The sequence below is a fragment of the Pezoporus wallicus genome, unplaced genomic scaffold, assembly GCF_028554395.1.
Source record: "Pezoporus wallicus isolate ANWC-B61680 ecotype Strahan unplaced genomic scaffold, APGP_CSIRO_Pwel_v1 contig_3017, whole genome shotgun sequence".
In the NCBI taxonomy this organism is placed as follows: Eukaryota; Metazoa; Chordata; class Aves; order Psittaciformes; family Psittacidae; genus Pezoporus; species Pezoporus wallicus.
The window spans coordinates 2,418,000-2,429,962 of NW_026638957.1; the positions used below are offsets into that span (position 1 = coordinate 2,418,000).

General features: G+C 39.1%; 1 long non-coding RNA gene across 1 annotated transcript; it reads right to left on the reverse strand.

Annotated features, from left to right (window-relative positions):
- Positions 1 to 442: 442 nt before the first annotated feature.
- LOC130601382 (uncharacterized) lies at positions 443 to 11,351 on the reverse strand. The gene is made up of 3 exons (XR_008972655.1): positions 11,298 to 11,351; positions 5,127 to 5,298; positions 443 to 678 (listed from the first exon to the last, which is right to left on the reverse strand). It is a non-coding gene; the product is annotated as an uncharacterized LOC130601382 (long non-coding RNA).
- Positions 11,352 to 11,963: the final 612 nt, after the last annotated feature.

Sequence of the window (11,963 nt, forward strand, 5' to 3'; positions counted from 1 at the left end):
TTGTTTATTCTTCCATTTAATTTGTATTTTTCCACCCTCAGAAATACAAGCTTTGAAATATCACTGGGATGGAACCAAGGCATTACTAGGACAAAGGAACAACAACCAGCTCATGAGTCCAGGCTAGACTTCAACAGCTTGCAAAATAAGTGTTATGGGCGGTCCAGATGTGTGAGGGAACATGATACATGTACGGAGTGAGAAAGATTGCATTCTTCTTTTTCACTCATATCTGTGAGTCTATCTGTAATTATACTCTGCTTCAAAAATACTGTGCACATCTCTCCAAAACAGCAAGGTAGGAGGTAACCACAGTGGCCTTGGTGGATATGATACCTCTAATTATCTAGTCATTCTTGAAAGGTCAAGCATTGGAAACCAAAGCTTACAGCCAACAACAACAACAAAAAAAAAGGTATTCCAGGCTAGTGATGAGTGACTCTATGAATGAAGAAGCCAAAAGATTGATTTCTATAACCAGTGTTTTCTTAAAATATGTTTTATGTTATGATTGAAATCATCTGGAATACTCCAAATTCTTCTAAGTCAATGTGTCTACATAAGTTAATATAATTAAGCATTCTAATGATGAAATCACCTGGTGGATATTGTTTTTGTAGGTTATCTTGCTTCTAACTGTAGATTTGTAGAAAAGTAGTTCATACTTTTATTTGAGATCTGGGGGGTACGGGTGGGTGTAAGTTAAAATACAAAAGGAAGGAAACATTAACCTTTATCCTGCTAAAGGTTAAACACCTCATGAAACCTACGAGGCTTGATCCCAAAACTTTATAGGACCAAGGTTACTCATTATTTAACATACTAGACAGAAAAAAAAAAACAATCAAACACACAAAAAGTTCTATTTAGTATTGTCTCCCTTCCTCTTCAAACAAGTGAGAAGTTTCTTTATTGAGGGAAAAGTATTGGGAAAATTACCCAATAAAATCTCAGTACCTGAAGTGTATTATTCATTTTGATCAACAGCCACCAGAGAAAGAATTGTGAGAAGCATGTCGAAAAAGGAATAAAGTCTTTCCCTAGAGCAATGTGGGATCATTTGGAAAATAATTACAACATAAAAAAGGGCAAAAGAATCAGTAAAACTACTGAATTTCTGTAATTTAGTGTTATTTGTCAAGAATTTCTTCTACAAGTGGAAGAGTATTATTTAAATATGGAAAACCTCTAAAACGCTTCAGTGACAGTTTATTATTCCATACACTTTACTTTGATAAACAGCCTTATTCCATTCATTTCTGTGTACTCTTTCCATTATTTTCCATATTAGATATGAACTGTTCGATGTATAATTTAGCCTAGCAATTACATGAGGTTGTTATGCCAAACTAGAAACCATATATATATATATAAAATAGAGAAAAATCATATAGAAGTACATAGAAATGCAGAAATATGTTCCTGAACATATTTTGCAATTTTTTAATGACTAAGAAGTTACTATTAGTGTTCATCAGTATATCCAGAGCAACTTAATTAATCTTTAAAGTGTAGCCAACCATAGTAGACAATCTTGTACTGAAAGCAATAAAACATGGCAGCTATATTTCCCAGGAATTGTAACCACTGATTCCTGATATTTAGGACTGTTCAAGGTCCTAAAATCCAAGTAACAGTGAAATGGTGCTCTACCACCTTTGTTACCAAAAGGGTGCCGGCAAGTTTTAGAATAAAGTGCTCCTTGTCAGATAAGCATATTGCCATTTAAATGAAGAAAACACACCATATGCTTAAATCAAAAACTTCTGGCACCTACGCACTGAAAGGGGAAGCCGCACTCCACCCCAAACTATGTTACAGCCTTTGGCAGAAGTACACAGTAGCCTCATATGAACTGTGGAATCTCTAAACACTGTCAAAGCAACCTTCATTAAGGAAGAGCTACATGAAACAGGCTCTGCTAGGTTTGTCCAAGCTCATTTATAGAACACTATACCTTGGGTTTGTGAGTTGGTGTCCCAGATTTGTTAGCAAACAAATGGGTAACAATATACTGGAAAGGAAAAAGAACTCAAATGTTGACATTATAGAACTGCTTGAAGAGCCATAAGCATTAATGGAGGCCCTGTACTAGAGTACCACTACTGAAATATGAAGCCTTAAGATTTTAAGACTTAGTCTAGAAAGCACTCTCTTTTAAAATGCTAAGATCAGGGTTTTTCTTTGGCTGATAGAAGTAATTACCCTTTATTGCTATTCAGTAAATATTTGAGAAAGGTAAACTAATAGGACTACCTGTTGCAGACAAGCCCAGAGATCAGCATATTCAGATAATCAGCACAATATGTTCAGTGAGTTGTCAGGAACATAGAGAAGTTGGGGATGGGTACAAGGAGAGACTAAAGAGTTTAGCGAGGAAGGAAAGCAATAAGAGAGGCTAGAGTTAGAAAATAAGAGATGCTAAATGCTAGTTAATAGCGTAGCCAAACAGAGTTTTCTGGTAATAGAATCTGTTCTTCTCAACTCAAAAGAAATACAGTGTTTGCAGGTGATCTCTGTTGTTGAGGGATCTCTTTCCCTGGGGTTGCCAGCTGTGTTTTGATAGTCAGATTGGGTGGGAGATTTCTCCAACTCTTGACAGTTTTCTTCCCTGTTGAGGAAACAGCTCAACAGCCATCATTTCCTTTGCTTGTCAAGGGAATTTTTTTTTTTTTCTTTTGCTCCTTGGAAAAGTGCTTGCTCTATATTTATTCCCTTTGTTTAGTTTTTTTTTCCTTTTCCATGATCTTTCCTGTACACAAGGATTCTCAACCTTCTCAAGGAAAACCTATCATATGCCATTCCTAGAAGTGACTCCTGAAGCCTGGTGATCGTTTGTGTCTATCCACCCCATACATTTTCCTTTCCCACAAGTGGAGCAAGAGGAGGCAGCAGCAATGACAAGCCCCCTGACACCATGCCTGAGGGGTAGAGAACTCCCTGCAGCCACTTTGTTTGTAGCCTTTTCTTCATTGAAGTTGCTGACAAAACTGACTGGGAAACCCGAGGCTTTATTGTTTTTCATTCCCAGCAAGCCATGAAGTGCACAGTGGTACACAGCTCTGTGAAGCCATCTAGTTTTATAGAATACTGTGTGTGGTTTGTAATTTTGCAACCCTGCAGTTTTCTAAATGGTGGTTCAGTATTGAAACAAAGAGAATGCCGTTTTCATGTGCTAAAATGAAACAGTTCTATTTATTAATACCATTCCTAAATTATTTTATTTACAGGGAAGAAAGAACCTTCCCTCAAATCTCCAGCTGCCTAACAGCATTTTTAATTTTTTAGTATTTCACCTTCTCAGGGCAAACATGTTTAGTGATTTTGGAAGCATTGTTTTATTTGAGATTATTCCTAATTTACAATGGTAATTTACAGCTATTAAAATTAGTGGAATTACAGGAGTATAGCTGCCCTGTAGCTACTGTTTCACAATAAAAAATGGCAAGAGTAGTCTGAAGCCTTCTTAATACCCCCTCTACCCCTCAGCTGTGCCAACACAACTGCTTGTAGGACTTCTTAAATAGTCCTTAAATGGAATAAAAAAAAAAATCTTGGAAAGATGTGTTAATACAACTGAATGGATGGCATGACATGGGCAGAAGAGGGAACAAAACAAGGGAAGCAGAAATACCTCCAGCTGATACTGCTGCTTGGACTGCAGTAAAATAACAGCCTGTGCAACGTCAAAAGTGAGAGCAGGCTTGTAACACCCGCTGAGCCAATTCTCAATTAGCTATGATTTGATTACCTATGTTGCAGATTATCTGTGCCACAAATGTTAAACTGACCACTGTGCATCTGGCAGAGATATTAGGTGAGGTCCGCCACTGTACCAATGCAAGACTGTGCCTGGCCTGGAAACAGCACACACACCTTCATGCAGAGATTTGAGATCATAAATTCTGTCACACCAAAGTTCCCTCTCTGAAACAGCTGAGCCTTCTCCTCACCGTGTTCCCAGAACCAGGAGTGACAGCGTGCTGCAGTCACACCTCACTGCTTCCCTCAGGAACAGCTCAGACCCAGCTGGGCTGCAGGCCAATTGCAGCCGGCTGCATGTGAAGACAGCTGAAATGATCCCCAGCACACAGGATTATGGGAGGCCTTCTAGGTCAGGTGAATACGATACACATGCACGGATCCAGTTTGGATATCTGACCCAACAAGCTCTCCCACAGGGAACTAAGGAGATAGCATTGAAACGTCAGCAGCAAGAAGCTTGGCCAGTTTCTGGAGGAAAGTATGGGAGCAGAATGAAAAGGCCAAAATGTCACAGGTGACACTACCAGTGAAGCATTTACACTATAAAGTATTACTTGCAAAAGAAAACAGGAAACATTACAATTAGGAATAGGATATTGAGAGTCATTCTCTCTTTGGCTCAGTTCCAGCCTGACTGAGCTGGATGACACAGAGGATCCTGCTGGTTATAAGGCAACTTTTTCTTGGTTGTCTGTTACAGTGCTAAAGCAAAGCTTGCAAGCACAGTAGTTTCCTGCAAACCATGATAAAACCATCACCTCTCAGAGTGAAAGTATATTTTAGTGCTATCTAGTAGCTTTGCAGCTGATTTTTCTGTGATATTTATATTGCATCATAAATGTGTTTACCATTCTGGATTATTTTAAAATAATACAGTTTGCCACCTAAAAGTAAGCCGATTTCCAAGTGAACACAAGTATTTTTACTCTAATGTAATAGCTATCACTTTGCTTTAACAGATCATCAAAAATTTAAAATTAATTCTTAGAAATTAACTCATTCTTAGAAATTCTTAGAAAATTAGAAATATTCAGATAAGGTGCACAACGTCATTAAATCAGTTAGCTTCAGGATTTTCATTTTTATGTGTTTTGTCTGCCCCATATGAGCAATACCAATGAAGCCAAACAGCCTGTTGGCCGGTTCCTATGTTGCAATCTTGTGTGATATTATGTTCTCTAGTAATGCCAATTCTTTTTGGCCCAAAGAGTCAGCCAGCTTTCCACATCTTTAAGATAGTTTTCATTAGCAAAAGAAATTGATGAAATGTGGTATGACCCCCTTTATTTAGGAAAAATGGGCATAATATTCTGATTTACGGAGCACAGAGAAATTCAGATGACTAGGAGCAATTCATTTACCTGTAGTTCCCAGACTCTCTGTAGGCAGCTGTATTCTAAAAATCTCCTTCTGGCAATTCTGATGCCGCACAGATAGAATTACAGCAGCTTCCAGACCACTTCCTCAGGTCTGAAATGATCTCTAAATCCTCAGAAAACCAGCCGGACTGTTTGACCCTCCTGTTGTCTGCACCTGCATGTGACCCAGTGCAAATACAACATTTTCTACTGCCCATTATCTAAATCAATGTAAATTTTAATTTTTTCATGTGGTTTCTGAATGGAAAGTGGCTCTTATGGCCAACTTTGAACAAAATGGTTTACTGCTCAATGACTGACACAGCAGCATGCTCTTCAGACTTCATTTTTTCATATTGTCAAACAAATCCCTTTGGAATTGCACTGAATCTCATAGCTTAGCCAGATATCACAGGCAACCCCATGTGGCCATCCACTGAAGCCAAGAGAATTACTGCAGGGATGGATTTGGCAGTACAGCATTTTGAACTGAGTTCCCTTAAGCAAGAAATCAGCACAAACGTACAAATCCGGCTGTGTTTGAAGGTTCTGTTTCGCAGCCATCTGTGCAGTCTTTTATTGTTAAATGGGAAAAAAACAAATTCTGGGCTAAATGAAAATAACTAGAAAAAGCTGTTCTGAATTATTTGAAAACCCCAAAAACATTATGTGTGAGTAAAACACTAAGCATCCAGCTTAAGATGTGTTGATACTGCAAATTAACATCAGAATCCAGATATGATTTCTTAAGTTAAAAAATACAGTCAGCTTAGAGCAGTTTACTGTGTGTTAATTTCTCAAACTAAACATGAGAGCTGGAACGTTGCCTGCTTTGTAGTGGTGCATAGAATCTTGTAACATCTTTGGAAAAGTAATATACTTAATGTTTGCCAAATCAATGAGTAATTACATGGTCGAGAATTGAGTAAATTCTAAAATGTGCATGAATACCAAACTGCAATTGATTGACAATTATTCTGGAAGCCTTATTACATGTCACGCTTCACATTTACGAAAATCTATCACTGTTACAGTTAAGAATATAGTATTTTATGGGATAGATGGTATCCTGTTCCCATTGGTGAGTGCTTGATTCACGGACCTGATCTTGCCATAGCTGTAGAAAGATAGTGGCCCAGTCTGATCCCAAGTCTGATTCAGAATAGTATTTTCCATGTATCAACCTCTGACCTTCCTGTGACATCCCTGTTGTTTGGGACCTGAAGAAAGTATATGTTTCTCAACATACTAACTCAAATATGTTTTAATCTGTGCAGTCAGTTTGGCTTTTTTAATGCAACTTTGCATAAAAGTTTGATCCACATTTTGTTTTCCCTTCTATTTAGGATCAGCTTCTGATCAATTTAAGCAGAAAAACATAGCGAGGGTTTAAGCACTGAGGTGCTGTCAGATTCAAACAATAATCCTGTCGATTAACAATAATATTTTATGAGAATGTATGAGAATATATTGAGAAGTAATGGGTGCTCGCAGCCCAGAAAGCCAACCATATGCTGGGCTGCATCAAAAGAAGCTTGACCAGCAGGTCCAGGGAGATCATTCTACCCTTCTACTCTGCTCTTGTGAGACCTCACTTGGAGTACTGTGTTAAGTTCTGGGGCTCCCCAGTATAAGAAGGTCATGGAACTGTTGGAAAAAGGCTGAGGAGGGCCACAAGGATGATAATGAGGTTGGAGCACTTCACATATGAAGACAGGCTAAGGAAATTGGGACTGTTCAGCCTGGAGAAAAGAAGGCTGTGTTGAGACCCCATAGCAGCCTTCCAGTATCTGAAGGGGGCCTACAAGGGTGCCAGAGAGGGACTAATCATCAAGGACTGTAGCAACAGGACAAGGGGTAATGGGTTCAAACTTAAACAGGAGCAGACTTAGTTTGAATATAAGGAAGAAGTTCTTTACTGTGAGGGTGGTGAGGCTCTGGCACAGGTTGCCCAAGTAAGTTATGAATCCCTGCAGTGTTCAAGTCAAGGTTGGACAGGGCCTTGAGCATCCTGGTCTAGTAAAAAGTGTCCCTACCCATGGCAGGGGGGTTGGAACTAGATGATCTTTAAGGTTCCTTCCAACCCAAACCATTCTATGATTCTATGATTTTTGCTTTTTAAAGACTCTTTAAATTGCAAGTAAAGACACAAATGGCAGATGCATATTCATCAGAGCTGTGGAGCAATTACCACTGCAAAAGTAGGTCCAAGTCACACTGCAAAATCTCCCTGTGTCTGTAGTATGTTGTGGCATAGAGCAGTTACTCTGAAACAGCATGTGTAATGCATGAGTAAGCTCCTTTAAACCTGGAGTTGTGTATGATCAGCAGCTAACACTAGTCAGCTGATGGGGAGTTACTTGCTCCTGTCCGGACCAGGAGCATTTGCCTCTCTGCCATCTTTGCCCCCACTGTAGAAGCCTAGCCAGATCCACCTTTTCCAAGACTCTGGGAACAAGACAAGGTAGAAAATGTGACATTGATGTGTGTGGAGGTGGATGAGGGAACGGAGCTGGCTCCTTTTTGTAAAGATGAGCAAGGTGAGTTAAAATTTGGGGCTTAAGTATGTGATGCATGGACACAGGTACAGAAGTGATGTAAGAAGGCAGGTATGGAAGCACGTATCTTCCTGAACTTTCATGCAGACCAGTCTGGGAACATAAGTTTGACACTACCAGTTGCACCAAAGTCTTACCCCTATCTAATGGATTAATCCTGCAAGCCCATGCTCTGTATCAGTCTGTTTCGTAGTCATGAAATCTATGCTAGGATGAATAACAGACAAGTTCAAGTTTACACACAGGAAGTTATCCACATGCTGTGAGCGATCAACACACCCCCACAATGAAAGGAGGCTCAGAGCCAGAAACTCCTGCCATAAAACCTGTGACAGAATTAGTCAAACAATTAGAGCAATAGGGTACTATAGAAAGAATTCACCCACCATGTAACAGCCCGGTATGGCCTTTTAAAAAAAAAAAAAAGAGATTGTATACAGCACATGACTACTGACTGCAGGGCTTTCAATAAAGCAACTTGCACTTTAACATTCCAGCACAGTAGATATGAACACGCTCTTCTGTGGATGGGAGTGTTAGCTACAAAAGGTATGGTCTTTTTGATCCCAATACGTGAGCAAGACAAACCACAGTTTGCATGTACTTGGGGTGGAAGACAGTATACCTTTTATCACCTACCCCACGGTTTTAAACACGTACCCATTTTTGCCCATGCCACCTTAGATAAACAGTTAGAATCAGTCATCCTGTCACCTGAAGTAACAATTTTGCAATATACAGATGATATTGTAACTGGAGGGCATGTTGAGTAAATGTATCAATGCTGCTGTCCTGCACTTATTAAGTATTAGTGTTCCTGACTTGAAACAACAAGGACCAAGTTAAGTAGTCATATTTTTAGGTACATGATGGATAGGAGAACAGAACACAGTTGCAGAATTTGTATTATCAGAGACACAGAGTATTCAAGCACATTCTGATAAAAAGGAGTTATAAGCTTTATTAGGAAGGTTTGGGCTTTGGAGGTCACACATTCCTGGATTCAGTATGTTAGGGGGATCTCTATAACTTGGTGAAGAAAAATGCTATATGGACTTGGGAACAAAACCATCATGAAATATTAAATGCTTTAAATGATGACATTTTACCAACCAATCTATGAGACCTTTTATCCCTGCACACCCAAGGAGACTTCATATAGGCCCCAAGGAGTCTTCATATAGAATAACAGAATCATAGAATAGTTAGGGTTGGAAAGGAACTTAAGATCATCTAGTTCCAACCCCCCTGCCATGGGCAGGGACACCTCACACTAAACCATGCTACCCAATGCTCTGTCCAACCTGGCCTTGAACACTGCCAGGGATGGAGCATTCACAACTTCACTGGGCAACCCATTCCAGTGCCTCACCACCCTTACAGTAAAGAATTTCCTCCTTATATCAAATCTAAACTTCCCCTGTTTCAGTTTTAACCCATTACCCCTCATCCTATCACTACAATCCCTAATGAAGAGTCCCTCCCCAGCATCCTTATAGCCCCCCTTCAGATACTGGAAGGCTGCTATGAGGTCTCCACACAGCCTTCTCTTCTCCAGGCTGAACAGCCCCAACTTTCTCAGCCTATTTTCACATGGGAGGTGCTCCAGTCCCCTGATCATCCTCGTGGCCCTCCTCTGGACTTGTTCCAACAGTTCCATGTCCTTTTTATATTGAGGACAACAGAACTGCACACAGTACTCCAAGTGAGGTCTCACAAGAGCAGGGTAGAGGGGCAGGATCACCTCTAGGATCACCCCCAGGATACAGCTGGCTTTCTGGGCTGCGAGAATATAGGACAGAATATATATACAGAATATATATGTGAGAATATATATAAAGAATATATATAGGCATAGGTTATGAGGGATATCAACAGGCATTATGGCAACAAGATGTGCAAAGTAAAAAAGCTTATCTATTACATTTTGTTGCAAATTGTGGCAAGGCTCCCAACTATACTCCATTTGAGAAAGTGCTGTTAGCTGCGTGAGAGGCTGCTAACTACTGAGCCGTTAATTCAAGAAAGGGAAATAAAGTTATGTGTACCCATTCTTACTTTAAAACCAATTTTAATTGGTAAGCTGTTACCCATAATGGAAGCCCATGAAACTGATGTGCAATGATGGGCTCTGTACCTAACAAACAGATTTACAGATTGATTTCTTGTTGATTGAACAAAAGATGTCTTATTTTACACCATTTAAGATACAGTAACATGTGGAATTATCTTTGATCCACAAGATGCCTTTCTCAAACAAAATGCCAAAGTTACCCAACATGTGTTAGAAATTGAAAATGTTTAGATGAAAGACAATTAAAAACGGTATATGATAAGAATTAACTGTTTCAATTAGTGAAAGTGGAAACCAGACTTACTAAACTTCACTGGCATGGTATCTTTAAAGACTTGTCACCAAAAGCTACCAATGTATTGAAACCAATGTTACATCTCATGCTTCTATTGTTAATAATCATCATGTTGTTTCTTGTAACCTTGGTATTGACCTGTTACCTGAAAAATCAAATAGTACATGATATTAACTCAAATTACATTCTGAAACTGTAAATAACCAGTTTCCCATATGCTCCCACTTTCACTGTGCAGAGGCAAGTGGGCTGGTAATTCATATGACATATGTATGAAGCTCACTGTCCAATAATTGGTGAATGCTGGGCTGAGCCAAGGGGTGGAATGTGACCAACCTACATCCTCCTACAACGGAACAAGGCTTAGAGGAGATGAGCATAAGAATAACTATCTCAGGGAAGACTGTAAAGAATGATCAGCAATTACCCTAAAGCTGAACCTAACACAATGGGGACTGGAGGGTAACCTTTGTTTTAGATACATGGCTGTATCAGTGGGTCATTATACTGACAGCAGCCCTCCCTGAGACAACTAATAGAGAATAATGTCTTCCTGAGCTGGCCAGGTCAACATGGCAGGGGAGAAGTGTGTATGTATGTGGCTCAGCCAAAAACAGAGTACAGAAAGTGAGCAACCAACAACATGTGCTTTGGAGAGAGCAATGGGTTTGATCTGGCTTCAACCCAAACAAATAAGCAAATTTGATATTAAACGTAAAACCCTTATGTGGAGTATTTAAAAGAACTTTGTCAGAGGCAATTGGGCTCTGACACGTAATACAGTACTACAGTCAGGCAACATCAAATGTGGGAGAAAACCTTTCTTATAAGTGGGAAATAACTGAAAAGGTGAAGACTCCGTTTGTTCTCACATAAAACCAATTATTCTAAGACTTCTGTTGGTGGTGGTAAGTAGTATTCCACATCATCAGATACAATTAACAGTAATTTAAATGACAGTTTGTGCTCAGTGCCTTTTCCCAGCAAGAGTGTCAGGGTAGATGTGTATATTTGCAAATGACACTAAATGGAGAAAGTATAATGAAGAGTATTTCCTAGTACAGGTACAACTCATTGAAATCAGACACCCTCCTAAGTGTTTACATTCCAGATTTACATTACCACATTTTCCAGCAAATAGTAGGACTCTGAAAAACTTTACTGAAAGCTGGACAACTTGCTTAAGTGCTCCTCTACAATATCTGACAGTAACATAATCACTTGGATCAACCATCTTCCTAACTCACCTCAAACTTTTCAAAAGCAAAGTAATAAGGTCTTCCTGAGGAATCCTTCTCACCTGAAAATAATTTTGCAGCAATTGTAATGCCTTTATTGACTGTGTTTACATGTGTACACTTGCATGCATACATAAACGCAGTATCACATAGAAATAATACTACAAAGAAACACATATCACATAGAAACAATGAGTCAAATGGTGCCAGTTTTAGAAGAAAGGACAGATTACATGAAAAGGGAAAATTGAAACTATTCTTCTAATATGAACATGTAGTTCCATATTCTGTTATTTGGCAGTACCATTCAGGCTCCATAAGATGGCAGACCTGCATATATTTAACAGATGTTAGTGTAATGACATTACTGTAAATACATTGCTTTTAAAATGGTTGCTTTAAATGGATGGTGCATGTTTTTAATCAGAATGTTTTTAATGTGATATATTTAGAACCGTAATGAACTCAGCTTACTACTCCATATTACCTTTTCCGTGCTTACTGATGGCTTTGGACATGGCCTACATAGAGCACCTGTAGAAAAAGAAAATGTAGCACTATCATTCAGAGTTGATTGATTTGGAATTACCTAAATTTGATCAATGTAACGCTTTCTAATAAACACGTAGTTGGTATTTATTCACAATGACCCATTCTAGCAACTTGTGCTCAAAG